The sequence below is a fragment of the Cryptomeria japonica genome, chromosome 7 (genome assembly GCF_030272615.1).
Source record: "Cryptomeria japonica chromosome 7, Sugi_1.0, whole genome shotgun sequence".
NCBI classification, from domain to species: Eukaryota; Viridiplantae; Streptophyta; class Pinopsida; order Cupressales; family Cupressaceae; genus Cryptomeria; species Cryptomeria japonica.
Genome location: NC_081411.1, coordinates 391761241 through 391775810, shown reverse-complemented (window position 1 = coordinate 391775810; position 14570 = coordinate 391761241).

The following is a 14570-nucleotide window of genomic DNA, read 5'->3' as shown; positions in this document are numbered from 1 at the left end:
GAAGTATTCACTTCAAGAAATATGTCCTTATCCATTTGATAGAAGTCTCAACATGATACCTTTTCCTTCAAATTGTGAAACTCCTAGATATGACATATATAATGGAAGAACTGATCCCCAAGATCATATAAGAGAATTTTGCATGATGAGCATGGAATTCACACATGAGGACACATACTTAATGAGGTTATTTCCAAAGAGCTTAAGTGGACAAGCTATGGAATGGTTCTCAAAACTTCCACCTAGAATTAGATCATTTGTAGAATTGGTGGACAAGTTTGTTTCATAATATGCGTACAACATACAACATGAGATCACAATGCCAGACTTGTGTCACACCAAGAAAAAGAGTGGAGAACCTCTCATGATGTTTCTACAAAGGTGGAGACGATTAGTTGCATGATATCCTCATACGGTGCTAGAATATTGAAAGATGGACATATTCATTGACAATCTAAATGAACAAATGAGTTATAACCTAAAAATGCAATGTCATCCAAGTTTTGAACTGATGATTGATAATGGAATCAGGATGGAGGAAGCTATGATAAAGAAAGGAGAGTTGAAGATATACAAAGAAGGAGTTAATCCTCCTCCCAACAACACTACTAATAATAACAACAATGATAAGCCCAAGTTTTGGAACAAAAATTGAAACATTATTAATGATGGGATAGTGGATAATAATAATCTGAAACCAAAGCAACCATTTTTCAATTTATCAAATCACACAACAATGGTTCAACAAGATGACAATAAAAAAAAAAAATCTTTCAATAATTTCTTTCACAGAAAATTTACCAACATAGGTGAACCACTTGGGTCAGCAATAAAGACACTTCTCGCAAACAAGTTGATTACCTTGCCAGAAGCAAGAACATTTGAACCCAAGATTAAACCTGCTTGGTGGAACAACAACCATTATTGTGATTTCCATCGAAACAAAGGACACCAAACAGATGATTGTCATCGGTTAAAACATGTCATCCAAGATTTGATTGACAATGGTGTAATGACTGTGGATGGGCATAAAACAAATGAATCAGACACAACTTCCAAAACTCCACTTCCTAACTATGAGAAGGGTGAATCATCAGCATCACAAAATGGCAAGGGTAAAGCAAAAGTGAACTATGCTCATACTTATGATAATGTGGTCAAAGAGAAAAAACAACAAGAACCCGCCCATGTTATCACAAGAGGCAAAGCCAAAGTTACTTTGTCGGGTCCTATAAATGACACGTCATCCAATTCAAAACAATATAGTCTAGTGGATCAACTATGGAAAACTCCCGCGCAAATATAAATTTTAGAACTTTTAAAACTTTCACCCGTACATAAAGAAGTTTTAGAAAGAACACTAGTAGATACGACAATATCCAAAGATCTTGATGTAGATAAATTCCAAACTATGGTGGGACACCTCACAACGCCTCATTTCTTATCATTCACAGGAGAAGATGATATGTATTTTCAACATCCCCATAATGCTCCATTGCATATTGAAGTCCTTATTCATAAAATGTGCGTTAAACATGTCTTAATAGATGGAGGAGCTGGCTTGAATATTTTCTCATTACGTCTTGTTTGTGGTTTAGCTTATTACGAAGATGCAGTTGATCCCCGTAAACATATCACAATCAAAGCATATGATGAAGAAGAGTGTTCCTCCAAAGGAATTGTGGTATTACCTATCATAGCAGGACCCTTGCAGAAAGATACAACATGCCAAGTTCTAGAGGTGAATTTATCATACAACATACTTTTGGGAAGACCATGGATTCATGACATACAAGCTATTCCCTCAACTTATCACTAGTGTCTAAAGTTTCCATACAATGGGCAGGAAATCACAATTTCAACAAACTCAAACCCATTCTAATATTGTAGTAATTTAAAACTGAAACAAGAGGTCATTGTTGCAAATAATAGAGAGGCGTCGTCTTCAAGCACACAATCCAAGGAAAAATCATATCCTCAATCTTGTCAGGTTTTGAAAAGCAGATACAACTGAGAGATCAAGGGAACAAAGAATATTCACTGTCACTGTTACCACTTTCTCCTAAATCTTATGGTAAACCATCAAACTCAAAATAACAACCAGTTGTAAAACCTCTTCCAATATTTGATGGAGCATTTGTTAGTGCTAGGACATTATCTGACGAAACATAGGACAAAAATGTGCTACAATGGCTATATAAAGATGAAGAAGTTCAACAAAACATTGAAATAATGTCATAATACCCATAGAAAAATATGGAAAAGGATTTAACATCCTTTAGAAAATGGGATACACTAGAATAGGTCTTGTAGGAGAAATAAAAGAAGGTATCTTAGAACCCATACAACTTCATACTTAGCAGGCTACAGACAAATCAAGCTTAGCGTATGGACAAGTTACTCCACAAGAAGAAACATCTTCTAGGCAACAAAAAGATGAACATGACAGAAGACAAGAGCAACTTGCAATCGAAAGAGAAGAAGCATCTACCAAACAACAAGAACAAGCAAACATAAGATCACAAAAAGAGAGAGCTTCTAATTAGCAAGAAAGACAAAATAAAGGCACTTCCCAAGCAGAGTCAACTCCTAACCAAAATAGACAAGAAGCTAGTATAAAGCGAGAACTAATAGCAAGACTAACAAAACTAAATATCAGCCTAAAGGAAGCTAAATATGAGAGAAGAAAAGAGATAGCAAAGAAAACATAAGAAACAAACCAAAAGCTATACGAACAAATTTGCAGATTGCAAGCTGCCAACGAGATAGATTCCAATGAATGGGAATGAGATTCCTATCATTCTAAGCAATCAGCTGAAGAAACCTACTATGAAGAAGATGTAGGTGTCGATGTAGTTCATGCGTATGCAAGACAAATGTTAGGAACTATATCACTTGAATTAGAATCACATTCAGTTGACTTGGATTTAATCGAGGATGATCAGGAACTACATGTGAGAGGTCATTTTGACGAGGGTATCGTCCTAGATATTGAAATACATATTGAAGACTTTAACGTTTCTATCTTGACCCTTAATGCCTTTGAAACATCTCAACCTGAGGATCCCTTACCTATAATGAAAGACATACTGAAATTTATAACTTTCCTAATGACCATGCTATAGCCTTATACATCAATGCAATTGAGACCACAACAACTTCCACCAGGGATTTCACCAACGCATCTTCCAGTCAAGTGGGTGCCAAATCTCCTAGTTGTAAAAGTAAAAATAAAGAAAAAAATATCAGGTCTAATGTTGAAAACCGTTTCTTGGCAACATTAGACTAAGGAAAAGTAAAAAGAAAGGATGCATCTAACGGTGAAAACCTTCTTGAGGTGCCAGAAGATGGGAGATTTGACACCTTACCTGAATATTATCAAGAGAGATCATCTATACTTATTGAACCAATAGAGGCAATCAACATTGGAACAACAGATAAACCAAAGGTTCTACATCTAGCAACCTCTCTATCAGAACAAGAAAAGGAGAAATATATGGAATTTTTCAAAAGATGACAAATCAATTTCACCTAGTCATATGCAGACATGCCAGGGTTGGATCTAGATCTTATAATGCATTACCTAAATGTCGCTCCAAGAGATAAACCGGTAAAACAAAAATTGAGAAAGATGCATCCTCATATAGCTCTCCTTGTCAAAGTAGAACTGAAGAAATTACTGGACATGGGATTCATCAGACCTATAACATATCCTCAATGGGTATCAGATATAGATCCTGTTTCTAAATTGGATAAAAGTATTAGTATGCACAGACTTCAGAGATTTCAATAATGCAAGTCCAAAGGATGACTTTCCTTTGCCTAATATTGATATCATTGTAGATTTAATTGTTGGACATTCCATGTTTTCTCTAATGGATGGATTCTTAGGATATTACCAGATTAAAATAGCTCCAAAAGATCAAGAAAAGACATCTTTTACATGTCCATGTGGTAATTTCTGTTGGAACATCATGCCATTTGGACTAAAGAATGCAGGTGCTACATATCAGAGAGCCATGACAACAATATTCCATGACATGATGCATACATTCATGGAAGACTATGTGGATGACATATTGGCAAAATCATACAACAGAGAGGAACATCTAGAAATACTAGAAAAGATCTTTGACCGGTTAGAACAATACAAGATAAGGCTCAATCCTAAGAAATGTGCCTTTGGTGTCACTTCGGGTAAGCTATTGGGATACATTGTTTCAGCTAGAGGTATAGAAGTAGATTCGGCTAAAGTTAAAGCAATCATGGAAATGGCATCTCCCAGAAATATCAATCAACTCAGATCATTTCAAGGAAGATTGCAATCAATTAGAATATTTGTTGCTCAATTGGTAGATAAATGTCAACCATTTACACATCTATTGCACAATAATGCTAATTTCAAATGGGACAATCAATGTGAAGGAGCATTCAATGAAATCAAGGAATATCTCATGCAACCACCAGTCCTAATGTCACCAATTCAAGGAAAGTCGTTGTTACTATATGTATCAGCCACAAAAGTATCATTAGGACTTATGCTCGCACAACGGGATAATGAAGGAAAGAAATGAGCTATCTATTACATCAACAGAACATTAGTGGGATACGAGCTCAATTATTCACCAACATAAAAAGTATGCTTAGCAGTAGTATTCGCTTCTCAAAATTTGTGACACTATCTACTTTCTCACTCAATCAAACTGATTGCTAAAATAGATCCCTTAAAGTATTTGGTTGGTAAGGCAACATTAACAGGAAGATTATCAAAATGGATCATGATCCCGAGTGAAATTGATATTGCATATGTGGACATAAAAGTTATCAAGGGACAAGTTATTGCAGACCAGCTGGTTAAAGCACCACTTCAAGATGATCATCCCTTAAACATTGAATTTCCAAATGTTGATATACTCACAATCACCAAACAGACATGGTAGCTGTACTTTGATGGTTCATATACCCAACATGGATCAGAATTAGGCATTTTATTCATCATGCCACAAGGTCACACAATTACAAAGGCATACAAATTGAGTTTTCCATGCACCAACAATACAACAAAATATGAAGCTTTGGTCACTGGAATAAAGATGGCCATAGAATGGAACATCACACAATTATAGGTTTTTGGAGACTCTCAGATCGTCATTAATAAAATTAATGATGATTACCAAACAAAGGATGATAAAGTAACACCTTATAAAAATATGGTAGATGATTTGAAGAATTATTTTGTAGAAATCACTTTTGAGTAGATTCCGAGAAATGACAACAAAGTAGAAGACACCATGGAAACACTTGCTTCTCTACTATAGACATGGGAAAATATAGAGCATTACAAATCCCTAGTGGAAGAGTTGTTTTACCCTGCCCATAACTATCCTGATTCCCAAATTATCTGTCACCTTGTTGGGCATGATTCCTCCCGCTATGGCCAAATTTATACATACCTAAAAGATAAAACCCTCCCTCTTAACTTGTCAAAGAACCAAAAGTGAAATTTCATCTGACAATCCTCTCATTATACTCTTGTCGCGGATACCCTTTTTAAACGAGGTCTGGATGGTACTCTCTTACGATGTCTCAAGCAAGAAGAATCTGAGAAGGCCTTAAATGAAGTCCATAACAACATTTTTGGAACTCATTCAAGTGGTATTACCCTTTCAAAAAAACTCATACGCTTGGGCTATTATTGGACAACTATGGAACGAGATTATTTTCAGATAGCTAAGACATGCAAACAATGTCAAATCCATGGAAATTTAATTCATGCACTAGCACACGAGCTTCATGATTTGACAACCTCTTGGCCTTTATGCCAATGGGATCTTGATCTATTAGGAAAGGTAACTCCTACTTCATCCAATGGTCACAAATTCATCCTTGTAGATACATAATATTTTACAAAATGGATTGAGGTAGTACCTCTCACAAATACCACAAGAAAACAAATTGTTGCATTTATCTTGAACTACATCACATGTTGCTATGGCATACCCATGACCATTATCATTGATAATGGGTGACCGTTCAAGAACCAAGATGTACAAGAGCTTCGTGAGAAATTTTAGATCCAACATAGATTCTCCACACCCTACTATCCACAAGGGAATGGACAAGCAAAAGCATCAAACAAAACAATTTTAAAAATCCTTAAAAAGATAGTGAATGATGTTGGCAGAGATTGACATATTCAATTGAACCCTGCTCTATGGGCCTACCGTACCAGTATCCACACACCAACAGGAACCACACCTTTCTCTCTTGTCTATGGATTGGAATCAATACTACCAATAGAAGTAGAGATACCTTCTCTACGTGTATCATTAAAAGGCCTTATCTCAGATGAAGAACAACAAGTATCTAGACTGCAAGAGCTAGAATTGATCCATGAATGACAACAAAATGCCTTTGATTATTTGAAGGTGTATCAACAAAGAATGTGCCGAAGTTATAATCACAAGGTCAAACCAAGAGCCTTTCAAGTTGGAGAACTAGTGCTAAAGGAAAATCCATGAAACCAGTCAGATCGAGAAAATAAAGGGAAGTTTGAACCAAACTGGTTGGATCCATTTGTGGTCACAACATCATTTGGGTCATAATCCTTTTAGCTATCAATGCCAGATGGGGATCAGCTCGAGGAACCCATCAATAGCATGCATCTGAATTTTTTTTATGTCTAAAAGCAGAAAATTTAAAAAAAATAGTGAAAAAGAAGAAAATACAAAAACAACAAAAACAATGAAAAATAAAAAAATCAAATATGAGAAAAGGTGCCTTAAAAATAGATGGTGAAAACCCGAAAATAGATGCTATCTACAGCTAGCTCTTCCATCTATTAGTTCATGCATCCTTCTGCTTGCATTCATTTTCCATCAACACTAGTCATAGCCATAATAAGGCCTTTGTACATATGCAGGCTTCGAAGGTGATTTCTCACCATGGTTTGGATCATTGTACATACCATAATTAAATTTGTTTCTAGCCTGGGGGCAAAATTTTGAACCTACCTAGGGGCAAAATTTCATTGGGCTGAATCAAACAGGTAGAACAACAATTAGACAACACTCGTGAAGCGAAAACTGAGACACATCCAACATCGAATACAAGATCAAATTATCAACCATCAACTATCAACTATCAGTCTAAACATGACAAACACATATCAATGGATGATATCTTTTGACTAATGATTTTAACACTTTGACAATAATGGTTCAACTATTTTATCTTGATTTTCGTTATCATGATTTCTGAGTGACTCCAAGATGTCTTTGACTAGAGGAACAAGGAAGGAACATGATATTTTATTGTCTATTGTCTATAGATTAATCATTAATATGTGGAAATTTGTCTTAGGACATGATCATCGAAGTATCATCGAAGACATTTCGGATTTGCATATAGAAATGGTTAATATTGCCTGTTCTATGCAAGCAACACTCAGGTCATCTTGGTTCAATTATACCTCAATGCTTGTGCTAAGTTGCAATATCAAAACCCAAGAAATTAGTGCTCATGTCATCATGGTTCAATTATACCAACGATTTTTGTACTCACTTCCCACATTTTAAAGGCTCAATGATGACAAAAAGCAATGACCAAATGACTGGTCCAATCGCAGTATTGCATTTCATTTTGCATTTGCATATTACAAGTAGATTGCATTTTATTTCTGCATGGGATCACAAGAGCTTATCTGTTCTAGGGCCAAAAGCTTCACTATGGTGTTATCTCTCTTATTAAGTGATTGAGTACACTGGACATTAACAAAAATAAACAATTCATCCGTCTTGCATGATAAGTTAGTTCATCTCATCACATATAAGCATTTGCATAATAAGACACCATTCATATAAAGTATCCAGTCATTCATTCATGTACTTAGATCATTACATTGTATCCATCTCATATAAATCATGTAAAGTAGCATCATCATTGCATTGCATCCATCTCATATTAACATGCATGAAAAAAATCATAAAAATATAAAGCATTGCATCAAACATGCATCACATAGTACTTATAAGCATCACCATACATATTCACATTTGCATACATCATGTAAATACTGCATCATCATATAAGAATCATACATCCATCATCTAGAATCCATAATCATATAGAAAGTAAAGCATACATCATGAAAATAAGTGCACAACATAATCATATAGCAAATAGAATGCATCCATAATCTCGTAGGTCATATAGAGTGAATAGGATTGACTGCATATCATATCATCAAAAAGATCAATGTCCAAGATACAATGATATCACAAAAAACTATATATGATACATCATAAATATACATCACAAGAATCGTCAATATCTCATCACAAAAGGTGTGTACATCAATGAAACAGTGTTCCATATCAGTGTGACCACTAGGATGCAGAGAAGAACTCTATCCTAATGCAATAGGTCTGGTAACACCAACTGATGCCCCTGTACCTGGGTCCCCACCTAGGGGATCTCTCTGAAGTGGCCTTGTCACTCCTCGACTCTCAGATTGGCTCCGCCTGGATCTCCTGCTAATATTTGGAAAACTAGGAGCCCTTCGATCAACAAGAACAACAGTGTAGTATAAGGTCTTGTAATACTCAGTCTCATGAGCTAAACGCTGGATGGCCCTGATGGCCTCCATTGAGCTAGTCCCTATGACCACAACCACCTGTGTCTTCGCTAGTAAGCACCTATCCAACATTGCATCTCCTTGCAGTGAGAGAGGTAGTTGGAGCCTATGCCTGAGCAATTTGTGCCTATTCCTGTACCTGTAATTGTGCCATCTAGACCTCTAGATGGGCTATATAAGAGTCTCTCTCTGCCAGCCAACTCTCTAGCTATTGAACCTAACCCTACAAGTCAGTAATCTGAGTTTGTTGTTGATGAGACGACATCCTAATGAGGATCTATCATGGTGCCTCTTCTTGTGGCTGCTCAACCTGTGGCACTCCTATAGGTACCTGCTCAACTTGGGGAACCTCCTGCTCTGGGACCTGCTGCCCCTGATCCACTGGACCTGATCTCCTCCGACTAACCACCAGGTTCATCCAATCCATAGGTACCTCTCTAGCAGATCTAAAACTGTTGGCTTCTGGCATGTCTATCGAGACCATTGCCACTACTCTTCCATCTCCCCCATCATCATCTCCTCCATCGCCATCTCCTCCACCATAATCTCCTACATCTCCTCCATATCTATCTCTCTCATCCTCTCCCTCTCTACCATTATCTCCACCGCCCCCCCCTCTCCCCCCCGACAATGCATTAAAATTAAAAAAAAAATTACAATATGAAAAATTTAAATTTTTTTTAAATGCAAAAAATTTGATTTTTTTTTAAATGCGAAAAGTTTTAAAAATTTTCAAATTTTTTTTTTTTTTTGTGAACTCTATGCTAATTTTTTCAAAAATCAAGCTAAAATTTAACAAAGATAGGTTTTCTCGAAGTACGTACCGATGGACCGTAGGTTGTGGGACACTCATGTCGCCGAACTCGCTCGAACCTGTGCTGGTGGTACGAGATCGCCATTTCCTCCTCCAGAGCAATTTTTCAATAAACTCAAATGCACAAATGAGGAGTGGAAAAAGGAAATTCACCTTTTAAACTTAAAATGGGGCATTTAAGTGGGATTTTTATTGCACTTTTTAATCATCTAATCAACTAATCAGCCTGGCATGGCAACATTTTCAAATTTCTTATCGGGAAATGAATCGGATCAAATATGAAAATATTTATAAATCGTAAAATCATTAAAAATCATAAAATCGTGAAAATTTCAAAAATATCAAAAAAATTAAAAAATCGCAAAAAATTCAAACAAAGGGAAAAATTATCCGATTTATCTCTCAAGGGGGCATCCTCACATCATAATCTACAAGTTAGTGTCTGGGGCATTGTATCAATATTTATCATCTCAAAATCGAAACCGCATAAAATCCGCACCATATCGAGATTTATCATCTTGAATCGAATCAGTATCATATCGAAACCGAATCCACATCGAAATCAAGATCGAATCTGCGTCCTATCGAGATCAATATCAACAACATCATCAATCGAGTTTTCTTTGAACCAGTGCATCGTCACACATCGCTTCAAAGAGGGCCAAAATGTATACACCTAAAAATAGTCTAAAGATAATTAATTAAATATGCAGTTATTTAATTAATCCCCCTTCCCAATTAAATGAATTCACAAGCAACTTGATTAATTTCCCTATTCATCTACTAGTAAATAAATCTACATGATTTATTTATATAGTTCATTTCATATCCCCTTTGATTAATTAATCCCCCCCCATTTAAATTCATTCTTCTAATCTCATAATTAGTTAAAACAAATCAAATCATGATTTGTTGAGATTAATTACCTATTCCCAATTATTGGAATTTCTAAATTCAAATATGAGCACATGGCTTCTAACTTCTAACCACCTAACTTAACCACCCCCTAACCTAACCCATTCTATCTAATCCTAGGGTCTAACTAACCCTATTCTCTTGCACATCCTAACCTCTTATGGGTTGTATATTCTCCCCTTGAGACACATGGCACTTTTGCCACATGTCTCCTCCCTTGGACACTTGCCCTCTCATGAGAAAGGTTCCTTGACACTTGTCACCATAGAGATGACAATTGTCCCTTCCTCCAAACTCTTCTCCAACTTTCTCAATCTTAGCCCTTGATATCTTCAGATTGAATCTGAACCATTGATTCCTGCCACCTCAGCTTTGGCCTTGGAATTCCTATAAATACCCTTCATTTTGGAGCTTACAAAGGATCCCTTGCATCCTATATTTTAGCATCATTACTATAGGCATTTTTATTTCAATCATCTAGTATAATTAGCATTTTGGATTAATCATGCATACAATCATGAAGTAGCTACTCATCTCTTGATTTGCCACTTTGGAGGTTATTGCTTCACTAAGAGCCAACAATCCAACACCTTCAAGGGCCTCAAGAATAGATGAAGATGGGACATCTCAAAGGAGCTTTTGGTTTTATTTTGATTATCTTTCAGTTTGATTCATAATTTCATTTATATTGTCTCATATATGTGTATGCTTGCTTTCATTGAACCACATTTTTAGCATCACAATGACATTTTATATTTGGAGTGTGCAATAACCATGCTATGAACTTATAGATGAGATTCTTTTTTGTAACTTCACTTGATACATGGTCTCTTCTTTTACCTTTTTTTTTTGAAATTTTGGACATTGGAGATTTTGACAAATACCTTGGTAAGGTTGTCAAACAATCAACTCTTGAAGACAATAGAGTTGATCCCAATTTTGAGGGCTTATATACAAATTTTAAAAATCCCGCTGAGAGGATTGAGTTGATTTTAAATAATTTTGAGAAATTTGATGGAAAATCACCTATGGAAGAGGAGAGGCCAACTTATCAACCACCATAGAGGTTAGCTTATAATCTACCATAGAGGCAAATGCCTAGGGCTATAGGCATCTAGATAGGTGAGCCTAATGCTCAATTAGTTTAGGCACTAACTTCAAGCCCTCCGCAACAACAACAATCAAAGAGGAAAATGATTGAAGAGTAGATGCCTCTTATGAAATATTCTCTAAGTAAAGGAGAAGGATGATAAAGAGAGCATGGGCTATCCTAGTGATAAAGAGGAGGTTGATCAAAACCATTAAGGTCACCACCTAGGAAAACCAATGCTACTGAGATGCCGAAGGATATGATAGATATTCACAAAGATACTCCTCCTGAGTTGATTGATGATGAAAGGATTGTTGCATCAACCCAATTCATGGATAATGATGAATTCATAAAGACTTTTAAATTTCAATTATTTTGGTTGAAAATCAAAAGAAAAGAGTATGTGGAGAATTTAGAAACAAATAATATTGGAGTAGAGTCGTCTAAGCATCAAGAAATTGTTGCATCCACAATGGAGGTCAATTTTGAAGAAATCAACATTACTCCTAATGAGGCTAGGAAATTGGTTCAAGATAGTGGGATGTTGCTTCTCTCAAAATGGGATTTACATTTTACAATTTTGTTTGATCAAGTTAGAAGCTAGAAGGATACATTTTTTCTTTTGAATTTGAGGTAGAACATGAAATGAAGGGATCAAAATATAATCCTAGAATTGAAATGCCAGCCTTATTGGTAGTTTGCCCAAAACCTCAAAATCCAAAGTTGTTAGAAATAGATCAGGATATGAGGGGTAATGCAATGATTAAAACTTTGAAAAATTCATCAACTTTAGAAGCTCTAGCTTTAACAGTTCATGTTGTTATTGTTACCAAAATTTTGAACCAACTTAATTTTGGTGGCCTAAACAGGCCTTACACATTGCAATTGAAGAAAGGTACACATAATGTTTTACAAGTTCTTCAATTTTTCACATTATGGTTTAAAAGTTTAAGTTCATTTCATATATGCAAGCGTTTCAAACAAATAATAGTAAAAGATTGCATAGAAACAACTTTTGTGTTACAAAAAAAGTGTAAGGTGTCCCACACAAGCTATGGGAATAGCTCAAATAGCTATAGACATACATTCTAATACAATCATGAAGAAAAATTATATAAGAAAATGAAAGAATGAATGCAGTAGTAGGGTGACCTGTCATTGACTAGAATGATGAGCCTGAGCTTGAAGGAGTGGTTGAGTCTTCATCTACTTGTCCATCTTTAGTTGCTTCCACTCTCATTCCATCAGTACCTACAAGAGAATTGAAAAACATGTTAGAGCAATGAGGATAACTATATAGTCACACTGAAACTCATCATAATACATAGCCTATCTGCATAAGAATATCAAAATATACGTCTACGACTATCAGAATGGCAGAATCAGAGACAAGGAGGCAATGTAGAGAAAAATGCCATGAGATATCAACAAATATCATGTTTTATCTAACAAGTGTGTTCCATGTGTAGATATAGGGATCATATAGTGCATTACTGATTTATCTTATAAGCATGTGGGAAAAAATGGGCTCCCACAAGGGTTGAGCTCAACATACATGTTATCATTCATAGGGCAACTCTAACTAGTTATCAAATAGTGAGTACATCAAGCCATGATCCCATATACTGTCACTCAATGACAATACAAACTGCCATCCAATGGCAGTATATACAACATAAAATTGATAACACTCACTAGTCAACAAGCGACTAGAGCCATCATATGAATGAAAGAGATACGAAAAACAATCTACCTTGTATGATCAAAGAGCCTAAAACAACAAAAAAAAAAAGGTCATATTTTAAGTATAGAATATTTCATTGTCATGTAGCCTTATCACAGACATATAGAGAAGATTCTAATAATCAATGATATCATAAGAGAAAGAGAAACATTAGCATTGGAAAAGATATTTGGGAGAGTCATAAATGGATAAGGACAACATCTTTCAATGATGGGTGAAACCCAAGGACTGTTAAAACAATGACTACTTTCCAAGCTAGCAGTCCTCAAATGGATAGGCATAGTGATATTTGCCAATCATAGAGGAAAAAAATAGTGAAATACAGTCCTGAGAAGCCTATCCTAGCAATCAAATCTCATTCAATAATAATGATATATATAGCAGTCAAAGAACAAAGGATAGTGAGCTAATAGAGCCATAAAACTTAACAGTGTATGCTAAGTAAGGGTAGGGTTATGAAAAGAAGGACATGCCAGCAAAAAGGTTTAGGCAATTGACACTTATCAGGTTGAGAAGAAATCACTCTCTGAGTTGAGTCCAACTGAATTAATGATGATGGCTACTCATAAATTACTGAAGGAAGGTACTGCAGACAAAGGATTAATTGATCAATCGGTCACAATATTGCACAAATTATTACCTGACTGTCAGATTGAAGATGGAGAAAGCCCTTCCGGTAAGCTTAAGATTCTAACAGAGCATATATCCAACAATTTTCAATCTCTGAGACAAATTGCAGACCGATAGGCTTTGGACAATTTCATAGTAGCAAAAAGAACAACTTTTGACTAGCTTATATAAACAGGGAAGAAGAAAATTGAGGACAAACTTATTCCTATTAAGGATTTTTTAAAACAATGTACAAATATCTACAGAGTGTGTTGTAACATAGAAAGTCTTACAACTAATGTAGATAGCAGAATGAAGGAGTTATATGATAAGATGGCTAAAATTGCTAACTCTTTTGATGGATTGACTGCATTGACCACATTTGTTGATGGACAAATTTTGTCCTTGGAGAACCAAATTTTTGCTTTTGAGAAGGAGAGAGATAAAATCACGAGAAGAGAAAGAAATCTAGGAGGATTGGTAAGCCCTAGACTAGATTCATTGGGTGTTCATAAGAAAGAGTGCATGGATATGATAGCTAAACCCACACCGACAGATATCCAAGAGAAGGAAACACTTGCACACTTACTAAGTGGACTTTCATCTATTTCTGATACCTTCAAATCCAATTGGGATACATATCTTCAGTTATCACAAAAGGCATACCCAGAAATCCTAAAGATGACTAAGCTCCAGTTAAACCAACAATATTCTTTTATTCTTTCAATTATTTCACTGATCTTTGGCATTAATGTCAAAGGGG